Source organism: Callorhinus ursinus, unplaced genomic scaffold, assembly GCF_003265705.2.
Source record: "Callorhinus ursinus isolate GAN/ISIS: 27379988/994484 unplaced genomic scaffold, GSC_fseal_2.0 scaffold17, whole genome shotgun sequence".
Classification (NCBI taxonomy): domain Eukaryota; kingdom Metazoa; phylum Chordata; class Mammalia; order Carnivora; family Otariidae; genus Callorhinus; species Callorhinus ursinus.
The window spans coordinates 10,405,914-10,427,082 of NW_027397079.1; the positions used below are offsets into that span (position 1 = coordinate 10,405,914).

At 33.2% G+C, this 21,169-nt stretch overlaps 1 pseudogene; it reads left to right on the forward strand.

The window, feature by feature from the left end:
• Positions 1-16,413: 16,413 nt before the first annotated feature.
• Positions 16,414-16,878, forward strand: LOC112834848 (small ribosomal subunit protein uS17-like; annotated as a pseudogene).
• Positions 16,879-21,169: the final 4,291 nt, after the last annotated feature.

Consider the following 21,169-nt stretch of genomic DNA (forward strand, 5'->3'; position numbering starts at 1 on the left):
CAGCGGAGCCGACTTCTAAAAGGTCCAATTTTGTGCTCTGCAGCTCTAGCACTTGCCAGAAGTGGCGGATGGAGGCCCCCTCCCCCTCCATCTATCCTCTCAAATATCACCTCGGATTCACTTCTCCACACGTCCTACCTTCCAGACAGTGGTCGCTTCTCTGTTCAGAGAGTTGTTGCTACTCTCCTCTTCGATCTCCTGTTGAGTTCGTAGGTGTTCACAATGGTTTGATCCCTATTCAACTGAATTCCTGAACCAGACGAAATCCCAGTCTCCTACTCCTCTGCCATCTTGCTCCCTCTCAGGTGGCTATCATTCTTACCTTTATTCTTCTATACCGTTTTTCTGGCTTCTTTAAAGAATTTTTCTTCATATTTTTGCTTTGTTTTGTTGTTTTATTTTTTACATTTGAACATGATACTCCTAATTTTTTGTGTCTATTTTTTACATGTCTCCTGACCGGTGTTTTTTGAACTCCCTGGATCTGTGATTTTGATGTCTGTCCTTTATTCTGGAAAGACTTCATCATTATTATTTCAAATATGTATTCTCCATACTCTACTTCTCTACATTACACATATGTTACTACTTTTGAAATTGTCCCATAGTTCTTGAATATTGTTTTTTTTTGTCCTCCCTCCCTCCATTCTCTGTTCCCTTTGCATTCAGTTTGTAAATTTTCTATTAACCCTCCTTCAAGCTCACTGACTCTTTCCTCTGCCTTGTCCATTCTACTGACGATCTCATCAAAGTCATTCTCTGTTACCATTCTAGTTTTTTTTAAAGATTTTATTTATTTATTTGAGAGAGACAATGAAATAGAGATAGAGAGCACGGGAGGGAAGAGGGTCAGAGGGAGAAGCAGACTTCCTGCTGAGCAGGGAGCCCGACGCGGGACTCGATCCAGGGACTCCAGGATCATGACCTGAGCCAAAGGCAGTCGCTTAACCAACTGAGCCACCCAGGCGCCCCCATTCTAGTAGTTTTTATACCTAGAATTTGTTTAACTCCATCTTAGTGTTTCCATCTTTTGGCTTATATTGCCCATCTGTTCTTGAATGTTGTCTAATTTTTCCATTAGCTTTTTTAACATGTTAATTATAGTTATTTTTAATCCCTGTCTATCAGTTCCAAAATCTGTGTCATATCTGAGTTTTGTTCTGATGCATACTTTGGCTGTTCACACTATCTTTTTTTTTTACTTAGCATGCCTTATAATTGCGTTTTTTTCTTTGAAAGACATGATATTTGGGTTAAAGGAACTAATGTAAATAGGTCTGTGGTGTGAACATTCTATGTTATTCTGGCTATGAGTTGGGCTGTAATTAATTTGCTGTAGCTGCGAGTGCCAGAGACTTCAAATTTTTCTAGTATTCTTTTTTATCACCTCCTCATATAAAGTCTGCATCATAGAGCTCTTTCAGCTGTAATTTACTGTTAGTATACTGGGACCTTGTTGGTATGGTAATAAGGCGTGTTGGGGGGATGCTGTATAGTTCTGTGATTAAATCTCAGTCTTTTGGGGAGACTGTGTCTCTTGGCTATGATCCTCACAAGTATTTCTCCAGTTGTGTAGTTTTTCCCACCATACCCCTACTCCCTTCTCTGACTACTGCATTTTCAATCTATTTCCTTGAAGTCCAGACCCCTATTGATTCTATTATTATCATCCTTTTGGGGAGATAGAAAGATAAGAGGGAACTTGAGAGAAAGAGTGCCCTTCCTTCAGCTGGTATAAGGGTCTGGAAAACTCATTTCCCTGGAGACTGCCCCTTATAATTGGGAAGGTGGTGGATATATTTCACAATGATTGTTTTTCCCTTTCCCTAACCAGATCTATGAGGGAATTGTCTTGAATCTTCACAGTGAGAACCTGATGGGGCTCCTGGAGGTAATGCCAATGAAAGTGTGGTTCCTTCTCCCAAAACTGTGGCCCCTAGATTATCAGTCTTATGTCAGTCCACACTCAACCAATTCAGCAATAATACCACCTGAGTGTTCCCACAATCGTGATGGTGCAATCTGATCAGAATTGGACTTTAAATTGGTGAATAAGGTAAAGGAAGTCTTTGTTTTAAAATGATAGTATTTAAAAGATGATTTAAATTTTATTTATATTAGGAATAAAAGTATATTTTAAAAAGAATACTTATGAATATGTTTTTAATCTGTGGTGATACCTAAATTTATATCTTCATCTGAGTCCTCTGTCTGGTGTAGCAAAATATTATTATAATACATTTTGTATGTCCTAGGGGCAAAAAACTCAATACAGTCCAAATTTACCTCATAAACACTATCAAAACTTCTCTCCTCCTATCATATTCCAAATCTCAGTTTTGAGAACAAATATCAACCTACTCAGTAATAAACAATTTAGGCCAGTCTGCTTCCTATTTTTTCTCTGTTGGGAAGAAATTTATCACCAGTACTCTCAATTCCATTTTCTCCCCCTCCAACTCTGTTCTCAACAGAGCAGCCAGATGTTCATTTAAAAAAAGTAAATCACATTATGCCATTATTCTGTTCAAACCCTTCAATACATCCTCATCAATAAATGGTTTATCACTGTCTTGAAGGTCCATGTGATTGTCACTCAAACTGTGGGAAAATTAATATAGATTTTCTGGGGTAAGTTTGGTGTTTGTATATGTAATTGATAGTGACAGAAACTGAGATTTTGCTATGTCCAGAGCCTATGTCCAAATATATGTCCAATTTGGCCAAATATTCACAGGTGAATTTTTCTGTATAGGTATGGCATGTCTGATGCAATGTGTTCAGGCTATAATGGACACAATGTACTATTCTATGGGTTGATATTTGAGTCAAAGCAAGAATCTGTAGACAGGGCATTGATAAGGACCTGCACACATGGATGGGGTTTGACACTTCTCATTGTAGATGCTTCCTTAAATGTTAATGACATACTCCCAATGAGTGTTTCTCTCTTGGAAAGTTTGATATTGATGTACAAGGGGCAAAAAAGCAAAAGAGAGGAATTTGAAGGAATTTAAATGGATAAAGAGTTAAGAAGTAAACCAGGCTACTACCATTTCTGTTACATCTTGGAACAAGATGAGCCATTGAGGAAGGTTAGCATGAGTTCTGGAATGTACTGCAGTTTTGTAAATCTGAATATTAGAAGAACTTAGAAGATTAAAGGAAAGTCTAACATACTAAACACAAATCAGGAAAAGTTGTATTACTGTTAATACAATTACAGTGTGATAAAACACTAGGTAAAAAGAAAGAGTCATATATGCTCGCTTCGGCAGCACATATACTAAAAAGAAAGAGCCATAAAGAAAAGATAACAAATTCCTTCTTGCACACCTTGGAATAAGTTATCATTCCTCCCCATACAGAAACTTCATGCTTCCAGAGGTTTGTTTTTTATATCAAAAAAGGAAAAATATGAGTGTATATATATATTTATTTTCACTCCCTTATAACAGAAAATGTAAAAAAAAACCCTACATTTTACTTTCTCTTTTTATTTAATACTGTATTTATTATTATTGCTATCTTAAGGCATATTTTTGATATCATAATTTAATTGGACAACTTCCTCTGACAGACTTTGAGTTGTTTATAATCTACTATTACAGCAATCCTGATCTGAATAAAAACTAACATTTGAAAACACTACTAATGTATCAATTTTATATCCTCAACAAAATGGAAAGTTAAGGTTTAGAATATATGAATTTGTTGGTGTTTGTTCATTTTGACATACAAAATGGTAGTTTCAGATTGTTCAAGTTATTATTAGTCCCTTTTTTAATAGATAAGGAAACTTCTGTAGTTCAGAGATGATATGCTTGTGAAATTTTAATTAGTTAGCTAGTGTTCACAATACACAGAATCTGATTTTAGTTTGAGGTTTTAATTTCTCACATATAGCAGTGTGCTACCTAGTTCTTCAAGCTGATACCTCACTAAGCTAGTTTTGATTATATGTAGATATTTACACAGAGTCCTACTATATAAAGTATTAAGCTAAAAATATAAAGTTATACTTACAAGTATATACAATTACTTTATAATTTACATAACGACATTGTTAGGGAATAGTGCCCATTAAATACCATTTTTTCTAGCTATTTAATCATTTTAAAAATATACATAAATTACATATTAGACTTCTTTAAAAAGGATTAACACAAATAAAGAATGATTTGACTACTTTGGAATAGATAGTAGTTATACATTCCAGTTTTGTCAAAATAGTGTCTATAGTGCCTTATAAATATAGACAGGGGCCACTATATATTTTCTAAAATTACACTATTATTCTACAAAATCTGGAAAAATCATTACTCCCCAGTCACAATTTCTCTCTCTCTCTCTTTTTTTTTTTTTTGGTTTCAGCCAAACACAAAGCAGTGTTTCATCTATTTCTATCGATTATTTGGGTTGCTCAAACAATCATACTGCACAGTACATCCCTTATGTATTGATTAACACCTCTTCCCATTCTGCATCATTGTTTGTTTTTATGATAATATATAGCTGAGTCATACATAGTTATTTCTTTTTAAAGTATTTTCCCTCCTCCTTCAGTTAAGGGAATTCTAGTTTGGAAAACAACAAGCAAACAGGACAAACACACTGGATTAAGATATGCCATAATTTCTGAAATTCTGCATGTAATAGCCAACCAACTACATAGTTTCCTTCTAATATCTAACCCTAGGTTTATAATCTACTTAGCCTGCTCATATATTTAATAAGGCACAAAGAGACTGTACACTTCCACACCATCAATTCTTATACTTTGCATTGGTTACTCTGTGGAAGTGTATGCAAATCTAAAGTAAAAGGTACAAGAGCTTTCCTAAGTGTGAATTCAGATGTGAGTACCTTGGTAACTCTTATCTGAGACCACAATCAATTTGCCTTTAATTATCCCATGGATGATGAAAGTATATGTCAATAATTACCCTCTCTCCAAGAGTGCTGCTGAATCACTGATTCATTAAACTTCTTTTTTTCAATTTTGTGTTGTAGAAGGGTAATCTGGCAACAGACCAGTGATGCTTAGGGACAAGATACTAGTCCTAATCATTGTATATGAATTACAGAGAATGAGTTTGTAGAACTCAAACAAAACTGATTTTCTCTAAAGAAAGAGGACTTATTGAGGAAATCAATTTAGGTTATTTTGAAGTGAAGTGAATCTGAACCAAAATGCTAGGGCATTATTTGGATATTTTATCATTTACTATTTAGAAAAAAATTATTATTCAGATGATTGCAATTAATATCTTAGAATCTTAAAAAATAAATCACTTAGTAATTGTTTGCATATATAAAGTAAGCAATAACTTTCGACATCATGAAAATATCAACGCAAATGTTATTGTTAAATAATAATAGCTACCATTTTCTGATTATTTATTATTTTTTGGTCACTGGCATAAGTTCTTGAATATATTAGCTCATTTACCATAACAACAAACCTAAAAGGTAAGACCACTCTCATTTGTACTGATACAAGAACTAACCACAGAGAGGTAAGGTTTAACGCCAAGAGCATGATAAATTTGGAACTCAAACCCAGGCAATTTGGCTGCAGAGTGAGCCAGTGTCAGCTGCTTATTTATACAAAATATCAGTTATTATTTTGATTATACCCAGCATGTGCCTACTTCTGTGCCTACTTCTACTTCTCTCTGCTGAGTATTTGAAAAACAATCAATATAAAATTCAATTGTAAGAAGTAAGTTAATACATATTTTTAGGCAACATTTATTATATAATGGCATACTGATTGTAACATTTGACCAAAGAGATAATATTTTAATATCGATCAGACTTTTTAGAGGAAGTAGTGACAATTCAGTCACTCAAGAATAAGATAAAGCATTTGTATAATCAAAAATGGAGAGCAGTTCAAGGAGATGGATTACACAATATGAAAAAACAGCAAGATATCAATAAGCCTGGGTTATATTAGATGAGGCAATCCTAGTGTTATGGACTCTAGTCATCTTAATTATCTCAACTGGTGAATTTTTCTTCTTTAGATTCCTATTTCTTACTCATAATATCTTGAATTCTGACTTACATGAACTCTTGAGATGTGCCTCTGGATTTTGAGCTTCACCTAACCTCTTGGACTTATGACCTGATACTTTTAGTTTAATGTCTGTATGTAGATAGGTATAGGAAAGTTAACACTCAGGGTTACTATTTCTTTTAGAATATGGGAGTTAAAATGGTGAGTAAATTGGGTCAAAATATCTGAACTCAAAGATGAATTGAAACTATAAATTAATGAGTTTAACTTCCCATGTTGCTTTTCAATGGCCTTGCAATTATTTCCCAAAGAAAATCTTCAGAAATACCAAGAATAATGGAATTTCTTTAATAAGAAACTACTAGCTTCTTTATTATTTGAAACTGCAACAAAATTCTAATGCCTATCAAGACACCATTATATAATAAGAGCTAGAAATCTGTGGCATTATTCTTGACTATTTACATTATGCTTGAACAATTTCTTTTGCTTGAACAATTTTTAAGAGGGTAACTATACTTGAATAACACAATGAACTAAGAAAACTGTCTTTACACTAAAGTTGTATCTCTGACCCTTGTGGTAACCAAGGGAAATAAAAGACAATGGATTGCAAAGTTTTACATGAAATTAATGGAAAGCTTCCCAAAGTGCACTATTTAAGGGTCTCTACTTAAAAATTTACTACTGTGTAACTGCATTTCATCAATCCACCACCTGGGGGGTATTTGGAGTAGTAATACTAGAGATAAAAGATGAGCAAACCTTTGATGCCTGGTTGATATTGAAAGTGGCTAGTATAGCAATAAACATTCAACTTGGAAAGGGCACAAGCTATCTGAGAATTATGTGCCATGCAAAATTTTAGAGTTGGAGGTTAATTTTGGTTTCTTTATAGAAGCTAAATTCTTATGTAACTTGGATCTTGCAAATGATTTTAAAGACATATATATTTAAGTACGTATTTATTTGTTTTGGAAAGAGAGAGATAGAGTTCTAGCAGGGGGAGGGCTAAGGGGAGAGGGAGAGAGAAAATCCTCAAGCAGACCCCTGCTGAGTGGGGAGCCCAATGTGGGGCTCGAGCCCAGGACCCTGAAATCATGACCTGAGCTGAAATCAAGAGTTGGCCTCTCAACTGATTGAGCCACCTAGGTGCCCCTAAAGATATATTTTTCAATGAGCCAGTATCTGTTTCTACTTCTAGCAAGATGCAGAAATATTTAGTACAAAGAACAATTTTCTCCTTTGGATCAATAGACTACAAAAGAATATTCAATATGTTTTGTTAGTAAGTGGTCTTGTCATTTTTGAAGTATAATTAAGGCTGCGGTACCATTAGGAAATCTGGTTTGCTTTAAAGAGAAACCTTTATATAGATAATTACATTTTCAATGCAATTAAATATTATGAACAAAATTATAGAAATTATTAAAATAAGTGATAAATTATCTGAAACTAATAGCTTATTAGGAAAAATAAGAACTTGGATCTTTGAATGGTCTAAAGAAAACTGAATTTCAATAATGTATTTTACACAAAATAATCTGGTCTTTTTTTTAAGTTAACACACATCAAGTATTTAAAATAAATTAAAATATATCTATATTGTTACAAAACTTAAATAATATATTTCAGAGAAACCCTTCAAGAGAATATTATTTAAACGATCAAACTATCACATTGGTCATTTTCAGAGATACATATTCCAAGTAGCCAAAATGTGAATTCTTTTTTTTCCCAAAACAATGAATTCTTAATTCAAGTTGTATGGAATTAATTAAAAAGTAAAATGAAGGAATAATGGTGGTGATACAGTTAAAAACAAAATAAATATTTATTTACTTTTTACAGAGTGTATGCTTCTTCCAGGTTTGTGTTTTACTTGTTCTATATTATTTTTAAGAGTTGTTATTAAAGTAGTCAGGTATCAAAAAAAAAATAATAACATAGATTGCCCAAAGATGATACATTCAGTTCAAATTTCCTAAGACCCTGCCACTCAAATTGTATCACACTGACTGGTTTCTAGAAATGGAAAGTCTGAGGCCCTATGTCATACCTAATAAAACAGAGTTTGCATTTAACAGCATCCTCACATTAAAGTTGGAGAAGCACTGTTTTAGGATATATTCATCTGATCTAATTCTACCTGATATATGAAGTGCCTATAAATGTGTAAATTACTATTTTCTTTTTTATTATTAATAAAAAAGTGTCAGTGCTCATTTTCATATCTTTGATAATGTGTAATGCCTTCACTGGGGGAATTATTTTTAAAATGAATGAATATAGTAATATGAATTATTTGTTGGATTTAAATGGAGGAAAATTTTAAGAAAAAGCTAAAAGATTGAAGTTAAATGTGCAGACCAAACTCAGAGGAAGGAAAGAGTTGGGAGTGGCAAGGGAAAAGATTTGTTTCTTAGAAGTATAAGAGCTCACAAAAAGTGGTACCAGTTCTTTCAGCTTACATGTATCAACCTCTCAACCTCTGTGATTTGATGAAGTATTTACAGAAAGGAAAGGAAAGAATTAACTTCACTGTTTTTTGTTTTGTTTTGTTTTTCTTTTTTGATTGTAGCTAGGGAGTTAAAATGAAAGAATCACCAAAATTGCCCATGGCTGATGTGGGCTTTGGTCTGGCAGGGACAAGTTCCCAGAGTTACACTAATGGGAGTATTTTCTGCCACACAGTGATAACAAGTAAAAGGGACTATGGCTGTTAAACCAAGCTGTAATAAATGTGGGTGAGTCCATCTGGCCTCTCAATCTCAGTCATAGGCATGCAGCTGGATAGAACAATGAACAGCAGTGTGCATATTTTAGAGCAGATCAGTAGCAAGAACAGCAAAAATAGGAAACTAGACTTTCAGATTTCTTGGTAGTGGACAGATGTCACTTATAGATGACATTCTGTGGCCTTGGGAGGATTTACAGATTTATAAATCACTCTCGTAGAATATTTCCTTCTTTAAAAAGAACAAAAACAAAAAAAACACTTTCCATCTTAAAGACTATCTCAAGGCAAAGACTCCCTAAGACATTATGGATCACAATTCACTTTAACCATCTGAGCACCACAGTAATGGGAAAGTGAAGTACAAGTACTTCAAATAAATTAGAATTTAGAGTTGCTAAACACTGATACTTACAATAAGTTATTTTTAGATAATTTTTGAAACTATTAATAGTCCACTGGCTTGAAATGATTCTTGCTCCACATAAATTCCATTGTATTTGGCATTCTAACATTTAGACCCTAAAGTCTCTCTGTCTCTATAAGTATATGTATTTATATAAACAATATATATATACACACACATATATAGTTATAAAATGTATATAGTAATATCTACAGCAACCACTAGAAAATCCATTAGAAGAGATAATCAAAACCACTATAGATAAATAAAAATGGAATTCTAAAGAATAATCAAGTAACCCCAGGAAAGAACGGAAAATAAAGCAGAAACAAAACAGAGAAAATGGACAGGAAAAAAAAGTCAGATTTAAACTTTAACATATAAATAATTGTGCAAAATGTAAAAGATCTTCACACACCAATTAGAAGAGAGAGATTGAGAGAATACATTAATAAAATGAACCACCTAGATGCTGTATACAAGAAATTCACTTTAACATGATAACATAGATAGTATGAAAGAATGGAAACAATATATATACCATTGAAACATTAATTAAAAGAAAGCAGGATTAGTTATATTAATATCTGACAAATTAGACTTCAGAGCAAAGAAATTTTCTAGAGACATAGAAATTCAACCAACTAAGAAGACAAAACAATCCTAAATGTTAACCACTAAAAAAATGGCTGAAACAAAAAGTGACATGACTGAAAGAATAAATAGAAAAATCCAAAATTCTAATTGGAGACTTCAACAGCACTTTTTCAAAAACTAAAAGAATAACTAGACAGATATCAGCAATGATATCAACTCAAAACACCATCAATCAAGATTTATAAGCACTCCATTCACCACCAACAAAATAAGCATTCAAAATAAGTGACCACAGAAGTTTTACAAGGATAGACCATATCCTGGGTCATTAAACAAGCTTCAGCAAAGTTAACAGAGTTTAAATCTATAGAATGTGTTATCTGACTACAATGACTCAAACTATAAATTAATAACAGAAAGATAACAGAAAAACTTCCAAATGTTTGGAAACTCTAAATAATCCATTGGTTAAAGAGAAAAAAATCAAAAGAAATTTAAAAAACTTATTAAATGAATGAAAATGAAAATACAAAATATCAAAATATATGGAACACACCCAAAGCAGTATGGAATTGGAAACCTACAGCCTTAAATGCTTACATTAGCAAAGAGTAAAGGTCTCAAATAAGTAAAAAAAATTAGTCAAAGTAAAGCAGAAGGAAAGAAGTAATCAAAATAAGAGTGGGAATTGCAATGAAATTGAAAAAGAAAACTAAGAACAAAAGTTAGTTCTTTGAAAAGACTGACAAAATTGTCAAAATTATAGCAAGATATATAAAGGGAAAAAAGAGCAGACACACTATTAATATTAAAAACAAAATAGGGTATATCATTACAGAACCTAAAGACATCAGAAGAATAATAAGGGAATACAAAATCAATGCTACACATATAAATTTCACAACTTAGATGAAAGAGATTAATTACTCAAAAAATTCAAACTGCTTCAACGTAACAGTAAATATGACATAAATAATTTGAATAACCCTGTAACTATTAAAGAAATTGAATTCATACTTTGATACTTCTGAAAAAATTGTCTGCTCTTGATGTTGATGTTTTTATTGAAGAATTCTACCAAATGCTTAAAAAAATGAACATTAATCCTACAAAATTCTCAGGGAGCCTGGGTAGCTCAGTTGGTTAAGCATCTTTGAGCATGACTTTGGGGTCTGGATTTGAGCCCTGCATTGGGCTCCCTGCTCAGCAGGGAGTCTGTTTCTCCCTCTGCCTCTGCCCCCCACTCCTGCTCTCCTCTCTCTCTCTCAAATAAATAAATAAAATCTAAAAAAAAAAATCCTACCGATTTTCTTCTAGAAAAAATGAAGTGGAGGGAATATCATTCAACTTATTCTATGAAGCTGATATTATAGTGACAAAAAAGCTAACAAAAGCAGTACCAAAAAAGAAAAAGGAAAGTTCACAGGATATAAGATCAGCATATAAAACATAAATATATTTCTATATACTTACATTGAGTTTGTGGAAAATGAAATCAAAAATATAATATCACTTACAATTGCTTAAACTAGGATTACTTGGGTGTACATTTCACAAAATGTGTGCAAGACTTATATACAAAATGTTGCTGAAATAGAGACTTAAATAAATGGATAATCATACTTGTTCATATATCAGAAGCTTCAGCATAGTAAAGCTGTCAAATATGCCCTAATTCATCAAGATTTAATTCAGGTTTTCTTTTTTTTTTTTTGAAGGAACTAGAATTGCTAATTTTTTTTAAAGATTTTACTTATTTATTTGATACAGAGAGAGCCAGAGAGCAAGCACAAGCAGGGGGAATGGCAGGCAGGGGAGAAGCAGGCTCCCTGCTGAGCAAGGAGCCCAACGCAGGTCTCAGTCCCAGGACCCTGGGATCATGACCTGAGCTGAAGGCAGGCGCTTAACCAATTGATCCACCCAGCTGCCCCTGCTAAAATTTTTTTTGAAAGAAAGTGTAGATTAGGAGGAGTCACTCTAGATTCACTATTTGTTATATGGCTACAGTAATCAAGACTGTACGATATTAGATGAAGAATGGACTTATAGGTCAGTGGAACTAAACAGAGAACTCATCAATAGCTCATAGAATTATGGCCAGCTGAAAAACTGCAAAAGTTCAAGAGCAATTCTATGGAGAAGTGATAATAAATGATGCTAGAACAATTGGATATCCATAGTGAGAAAAAAAGAAAGAATAGAAAAGAGAAGGGAAGGGAAGGGAAAAGAAAAGAAAGGAATAGAAAAGAAAAGAAAAGAAAAGAAAGAAAAGAAAAGAAAAGAAAAGAAAAGAAAAGAAAAGAAAAGAAAAGAAAAAAGAAAAAAATTTAAAAAAAGAAAAGAAGAAAGGAAGGAAAGAAAAGAAAAGAAAGGAAGGAAGGAAAGAAGGAAGGAACATGACTTAAAACTCATCATTTTTGGGGGGAACTTGAAGACTAGATTTTTTATAAGGTGTACAACATAACTGACTAAACAATTCTATACATTGCTCAGTGTTCACCATAATAACCATAATGACTATCTGTCACTTTACAACATTATTACAATATCACTGACTATATTCCCTTTGGTGTACTTTTCATCTCTGTGACTTATTTACTTTATAATTGGAAGTTTGTACATCTTAATTCCCTTTATCTATTTCGCCCATCCTGCCACTCACCTCCCCAAACAATCCAATTAATAATGGGTAGAGGATATGAATAGACATTTTTCTAAAGAAGACATATAGATGACCAACAGACACATGAAAAGATGCATCATTTATCATCAGGAAAATGCAAATCAAACCACAATGAGATACCACCTCACACCTGTGAGGACGGCTAGTATCAAAAAGACAAGAAATAACAAGTGTTGGCAAGAATGTTGAGAAAAGGAAACTTCTGTGCACTGTTGATAGGAATGTGAATTGTTGCAGGCCCTGTGGAAAAGAGTATGGAGCTTCCTTAAGAAATTAAAAGTAGAAATACCATAAGATCCAGTAATTCCACTATTGGGAATTTACCCCAAGAAAACAAAAACACTAATTCATAAAGATATATGTACCCTTCTGTTTACTGCAGCATTATTTACAATAGCCAAGATATGGAAGCAGCCCAAGTGTCCATCAACAGATGAACAGATAAAGAAGATGTAGTATATGTGTATATATAAATATTACTCAGCCATAAAAAAAGAATGAGATCTTAGCATTTGCAACAACATGGATGATGTAGAGGGGATTATGCTCAGTGAAATAAGTCAGACAAAGATAAATATCATATGATGTCACTTATATATGGAATCTAAAATAAAACAAATAAACAAAAAATGAAGACTCCTAAATCTTTTCTTTTACAAAAATTAGCTCAAAATAGATCATAGATTTAAATATAAAATGTCAAACCATAAAACGTCTAGAGGATAGAATAGGAAAATATTTTCAAAACTATGTGTAGCAAAGAGTTATTAGACCTTCATCAAAAGCATGAAACAAAAAAGAAAAAAATAATGTAAGTTGGACCTGACCAAAATTTTCAAAACATTTGCTCTGTGAAACACCCTGTTAAAAGGATGAAAAGACAAGCTATCGACAGGAGGAGAAAAAAACATGTATTTGCTGACCCCATATCTAGCAAAAGACTAGTACCTAGATTATATAAAGAACTCTCAAGATTCAACTATTAAAAACAGACAAAAATAATCCAATTAAAAATGGACAAAAGACATGAAGAGATATATTACTTGAGAAGGTTTAAGATAGCAAATAAGTACATGAAAAGATGTTAAACATCATTAGCATTAGGAAATGCTATATGAAAATACTATGTGAGATCACTATACTTCTATTAGAACAGCTAAAAAAAAATAGTGACACCATGAAATTCTGGTAAAGATGCAGAGAAAATAGATCACTCAGAGGTTGCTGATGAAAATGTGAAGTGATACGACCATTCTGGAAAATGGTTTGGCAGCTTGCAAAATAAACTACATGTAGATTTACTATATGACCCTGTAATGGTACTCCTGAAGATTTATCTCAGAAATGAAAACTATGTCCAGGCAAAATCATGCACACAAGTATATATAGCGACTGTATTTATAATAGCCCCCAAAACTGAAAAAACCAAAATGTCTCTCAATAGTTAAAAGGGTAAAACAAAACAAAACAAAAACAAAATTGTGGTACATTCCTACCGTGGAATACTACTCAAAAATAAAACAAACAAAAACTTTTGATGGCACACAATTAGGACAAATCTCCAGAGAATTATTCTGAATGAAATAAACTAGTCCCCAAAGGTAATTACCCCAAAGGTAATAAATTGAGAGAATTCATTTATACAGCATTCTTGAAATGACAAAATTATGAGTAACATGTTAGCAGTATTAAGGGATTTGGGGTGGTAGAGGGAGGGAATGGGTTTTACTCTAAAACGATAGCACAATGGATATTTTTGTGGTAAAGGAATAGTTCTGTAACATGATTGCAGTTGTTGTTACATGAATCTGCACATGTGTTAAAACATGACCTGTGACTACATACTGACACATTGTACCAATGTCAAGTTTGTGGCTTGCTGTTGTTCTATAATTAAGTAAAATGTAACCATTGGGAGAAACTGGTGGGAGGGTACATGAATCCTCCCTGTACTACCCTTACAACCACCTGTGTGTCTATCATGTCAAAAGAAAAAGAAAAAAAACATTAATTATCTAAGAAAAATGCATGAAGACCAAATTTTTAAACTAAAGTGAGCTCTAAGCACATATAGGGAGCTCTATAAATTACCTAATATTTGTTTCTCTCTCGCTTTTACTAAAGCCTTTTCTACAGTATGGCCCAAGGACTGAATAGCATCAGCATCACCTGGGAGGTTGTTAGAAATGCAAAACTTAAGATCACATCAAGTGTCTACTGAATCAGAATCTCCACTCTGACAAAAGGTTGATATGTACATTAAAGTTGGAGTAGCTCTGATCTGAAAGAAAGAAATGATACTGTTTTAAGGCTGACTCAAAATCCTGGTGAGTTTTGAAAAGCTCTCTTGCTTTCTTGAGAATCTTGATTAATGCTGGATACCAGGCTGGGTATCTGAGTGATTTAACCTTTGCAGCCTATAATCATTATACCAGTGGAATGTATTTTTTAATTAACTCTTCTTTCCTGTCTAGGAGGGAAGAAGACCTTCTGGTCCTTATGCTAATTTAAGTGGCTTTCTTCATATTAAGTGTAAAGGAAGGAATGGACCATGACCTATGAAGGAACCCTAGAATCTTTTGATTGAATTATGTTTAGTACAGAGTCATACATAAAATCTATCATTTGTTTCCCTAATCTACTCACAGGATATAACAGAATGAATATTTCTATTGCAATCTGTCCTGTAAAAGTAATTCCTTAATAGATTACTTTTTATTTTTTGTTTAAAAATGAAACAAAATTTTAATTCTATGGCATTCACCTAAACTTCAAACCAGTACTTTGGTACTTTTGAGTTATAGCTTCTTCATATTAATTACAGTAACTATCTTTAATTCCTTGTAGAAATTTCCAGTAATGAATGGAAGAATGTTTTTCATGAAATAACCTCAAAAATAGTGAAATTTCTCTTTTCATGACAGCTGAGAGATTTTAAGAAGGAATTACTTTCCTTTGGTAAAGTACCAGGTAAACTCTGTCAGAAGAAGAGAAACCAAAAATATAAGCCAAGGGGCTCTTAAAAAATTAAAAAGAAAAAAAGAAGAGAATTGATAAAGCCATTCCTAACAGGAAATTTTGAGAAATCTCAGTGAGGTCTAGGGCAAGAGAAAATACATAAAGAGACAAAAGATGAAAGACTGGGAGAAGCGGATACGACACCAGGCACCATACGGCTCGGAGGGTTGCAGTAAATTTCTCCTCAAGTGGCCATGTGATTTTATAAGAATAAGGAACCTAATTTCTCTTTCAACTTTCACTTTTCTATTTCTGTCTCTGTCTCTCTCTCTCTTATTCAACTAATTTTTCTGTCCTATTGGTGGGGGGGCAACTTCATCAGGGCAGGTCGCTCTGCAAATGTGCTCCTACTAGTTACTCTTTTATCAAGGATATGTTCCTGAATCTCCAAATCCTTAACAGTATTTGCATTACCCAAGTGTCTGTGTTTTGCTATTCTTTATTTTTTAAGATTTATTTATTTCTTTGAGAGTGAGGGAGGGAGAGAGAGAGAGAGAGAACAGGGAAGGGAGAAAGGGAGAGAAATCTTCAAGCAGAATCCCCACTGTGCGTGGAGCCAGACGGGGGCTCAATCCCAGGACCGTGAAATCACAACCTGAGCTAAAATCAAGAGTCGGATGCTCAACCGACTGAGCCACCCAGGTGCCTCTGTGTTTTGCTATTCCAATAGCTGTAGAATGAAAATACATTTTAAAATACGTATTTATCTGATTATGAATAATTTTCCTTATTGATTTGGAAGTTTCTTGCCTATTCTAGATATGAATTGTTTACCTTTTTGATATTTTGTGGGTAACTGTTCACATTTTGAATAACTTCCATCTTTAATGCATCGCTAAATGGATGAATAGGCAAATGGCCATAGTACATGAGGAGATTAATGAAAAAGCTGAATTATGGATTACATCAATAATATTAAAAAAATCCTTTTTTCAGGTGGCTAGAAGATGGCCAACATTCAGACTGAGTAGACACACCAAAAGCAGCCATCCAGCTTTCAAAATAAGAAGAGGGTCCTGCTTATAGAAAATGGCGAGGAGAAGCTTCTGTGATTCTACAAATACATTGATCTGTGCTTCAAGTTGCTCAAGGAGGCCACTGAGGGCACAAATATTGACAAGAAATGCCCCTGTACTGGTAATGTCTCCATCCAAGGGTGGATTCTGTTTGGTGTGGTGACCAAGATAAAGATGCAGAGGACCCTTGTTATCCACCAAGACTACCTCCACTACATCCACTTTGAGAAACACCACAAGAACATGTTTGTGCACCTGTCGCCCTGCTTCAGGGATGTCCCAATTGGGGACATTGTCACGGTGGGAGAATTCCAGTCCTTGAACAAGACTGTACGATTCAATGTGCTCAAAGTCTGGAAGGCCTCCGGCACCAGGAAGCAATTTCAGAAGTTCTGAGATGAGACATCTGCCCACACCCCCGAAGAAAATAGAGTTATCCCTCTCCAAATAAATATAAAAACAGAGATAACATTCATAGAAAAATGATCCAATGGCAAAGGCAAGCAAGAGAACAAATACCCTTGAGTATCTGCAGAAATCTTGATGATGGCTGTGGACTTCCATTTGCAATGGGATTTGAAGTTTGAGTCAATCCTACTTAAACATAAAAGAGAATGAATTTATCAGGTAATATCTGGTTGGTACCATTTTTTAAAAAAGATATATAATAACTTTTCTTATGAAAACCATATGCAAGTATAATTATTTTTATGAAATAAACACAGTTCATGCAGTACTGAAGAACAGAAATGTAATACAAAGATTAAAGAGAAATTAGTGCAATTTTAACTTTGGTTATGATGGCTTTCCTTGTGGGTCATAGTCTAATCTTACATGAACAGCTGTTTTCATAACACTGATATACTTGTACAATTAAATATGTTTTTAAGTAATATGCACATGAAAAATTAAAGGTCACTAATAAGGCTTACAAAGCTGAAATTACTATTGCAGTTAGCTTAATCATGGCAATGCATTTCCATTGATTTTGGACTTATAATTCTATTAGATACAATTTGTGGCTTTCTAATTATAAGAAAAAAGTGAAAGAATTCTATGAACAGTTTGGAAGTTGTTTTATGGCACTTTATTTCCTTTATTTTTCATTATATCGACTCTTTCATGCTAAAGTTCTGGAAATTTCTTTCAGATATAATTGTTATTATAAAGATCATACTACACGTATTCAGAAGATCCTAATAAAAAGATACAAAATCCTGGGGCATCTGGATGGCTCAGTCAGTTAAGCGTCTGACTCTTGATTTCCCCTCAGGTCATGATTTCACGGTTGTGAGACTGAGCCCCACATCTGGCTTCACACTCAGCACAGAGTCTGCTTGAGATTCTTTCTCACCCTCTGTTTCTGCCCCTCCTCTCTCTCTCTCTCTCTCAAAGAAATAAATAAGATATTAAAAAAAAAGAAACAATCCCATTCAAAAGTATCTGGTCACTAATTCATGGTGCTTCAGGAAATTCGTTTTATAACGTAAGTGTCTATATCCAACATCTTTCCCTTTGGACCAGCCTTTTTGTTATATATCAGACCATCCTCTGATAACATAACCAGTCTCTGAACTCAGTAAATAACAAAGACATATAATACATAATTTCAGGTTGACTATTTAAAATACAAAGTATAATGTGAATTCTTGTTATAGTCTTCCTTAATCAATAAAGTATGGCACTGTATCCATCATGCAAGATAACTGGGGATAAAGAAAAAAAAGCTCCTTTTCTACTTTTTAATTCCTTAATATATGAAGACCTTGAAACCTAATCAATAATATGAATCAATGTTTGCGAGAAATGTGTTACTCGTTGGTCTGCATTTTAACTTTAATAGCTTTTTTATATAGTAAAACAAAAGGAAGTAGAAAAGAATAGATAATGAAGACAATAAAACAAACAGATATGAACTGAAACTTTGTGAAATAATATGACCTCTGTATAAAACTTCTATTCAAGGGCGCCTGGGTGGCTCAGATGGTTAAGCGTCTGCCTTCGGCTCAGGTCATGATCCCAGGGTCCTGGGATCGAGTCCCGCATCGGGCTCCCTGCTCCTTGGGAGCCTGCTTCTCCCTCTGCCTCTCTCTGTCTCTCATGAATAAATAAATAAAATCTTTAAAAAAAAATAAATAAAAAAAAATAAAAAAATAAAAAAAACTTCTATTCAAAATACTTCGTAATTAACCTTAAAAACATTAAAGGATATTAAAAATAAATTGTGAAATTTTGGGTCCTGGCTCTGTTGCTGTCAAACATAAGCTTTGAGCTATTCAGCAAATTTTTTCAAAGCTTAGGGCATTATTTGCTTCATTACTACACTGAAAACTTAGGACCTATAGAGAAAATCATTAGGAACACATTAATATTTTAAATTCTGTAACTGATAATAAAATTCTATTTAGGACAAGTTACTGTTTTTTATGTCATTTAATTTGTAATTAATTGGAGTTTGTTGTGTGTCAAGTCATGTTAGTGAAGCTTCATTTCTTTATTCTCTCCTTCAATCATTCATATATTCCTCATACATTTATTCAAAGCTCTAGGCTAAGCTCTAGGAACACAACCGTGAACAAAACCCTTGTGGTAGTTCAACTGATGTAGCATTTGACAACTTTTGGTTTATGAATCCTTTCATTAAGATGTGAAAAGGGGGAGCACCTGGGAGGCTCGGTTGGTTAAGTGTCTGACTCTTGGTTTCTGCTCAGGTCATGATCTCATGGATTGTGAGATCAAGCCCCGCATGGGGCTCCATGCTCATTGCGGAGCATGCAAAGATTCTCTCCCTCTCTCCTCCCACTTACGCTCACCCTCTCCCTTTAAAATAAATAAATAAATCTTAAAAAAAAAATGTGAAAGGGGGTTCTTTTGTTAAGGTAAAAAATGGCTGAGGTATCAAATTTCTATTTCCTTAGCAATATGATAATTTGCAAATCTTCTTTAAAAATGAAACCATTTAAGAATTTCTGAGCGTGTACTGAGTAAGCTCATGTAAAGATTAGTTAGGATCAGATGAGCTTGCTTAGGATTCAATTAGTTGATATATCTAGGTCTTATCAGCTAACTGGTGTTTGCTTCTATATTAGAAGATCAGTGATTTCTCTGTATTTTTTTTACAAGCACTTAACTGAATTCCCTCAATGTATGAAACACATTTTTTTCTTTTAATTTTTACTTAAATGTCTCAATTTTGTCATGGTAGTTTTAACTAGTAGACTTATAATTTGTTTTTATTTATATTGTATATTATTTAATTATGTCCAAAACTGACATATAGACAAACCAGAAATAAGTGACACTATGTCAAAGTAAAAGTTAATGAGGAAAACCAGTATTATAATTATTCTATAGATTGTTTTAAGATTTAGAGGTTTATAACTCCTATTTGTCTGATCAATACATTTATGTAGTAACATTAAATGTTTCAAAAACTTTAAAAATCAGTAATTAGGGTGATAAAATATAGTGACTCACATTCAATAGGACTATTGTTAATAAATTCTCACCATGAAACTGTATTTCAGAAAAACATCTCACAAATTGAAGTCATATATCCCTTCTGTCACTGCATCATTTATAACTAAAATGGAAATTATACGAGCAACTTAACTGATGAATTTGTAGACTGGAAAATGCAAAAATTATCCAAACATCAGATAATGCAAGAAGTCTGCTCAATTTCTGATCCTGAAGTATAGGATTACATTTCTGTCCAAACATTAAAATATTTCAAGTTCTTAGGCCAAATATAATGTAATATGGTCTTTTAAACATATATGAACTCAAAAATTATTGAAATGATATAAATTATATATAAATTATATGTTTATAAGTATAACATATATAAGTTTTACCTTTATCAATTATACATGGTGAATATTTTCTCAAAAAAAAGCTGAAAATCATCTCTATTTAAAAAAACGGCTTCCCTTCCCATCTGACAAGACAGTCCAGTTTCCTCATCATAATTTATGAAATCATCCATCTCTTCTTCCCATTGATTTTAAATGTACATACGAAATCTTAGAATTGTGCAGAGACTATTTCTAGAGTTTTGGCTTTGGTCTATGCATCTTTATATTATGCTTTAATATCTGGTAGAGTTAACCCCCTCTGCCTTATCACTATTACTCTATATTTTAGTAAGTTCTTGGCTCATCATTCCGATTTATTTTTTCTTATGACCTTTAAAACCAGATCTGCTGTTTCACCTCCTTCCCGCAAAAATACCATTTTTATTTGTATTGGAATTTTTATTATATTTATGGATAAACATATGGAGAAATGGCATTTTTGTGATTTTGAGTATTACTATGCAGAACATGATATATATTGTATTTGTTTATGCCATCTTTGGTCTTTGAGTAATATTTTAAATATTTCTTCACATAGATCAAGCTCATTTCACGTTGAGTTTATATCTAGAGATGTTAATAGTTTCGACAATTGCTAGTAGACCTTTATTTTGATATATCTTTCTATCTGTAGCTTTTATATGAGAAAACTACCAATTTTTGTAAGTTAATACTTTAAATGGTAAATGAAATTGTTTCCTTAATTTCTTTTTCTTTTAATTTGCTTCTTTGTCAAATATCAGTTGACTGTATTTCTTGTAGATCTATTTCAGAACTATATATAGCCCATATCTGTATATCTTTCCCTTTGCAAATGCCACATTGGTACA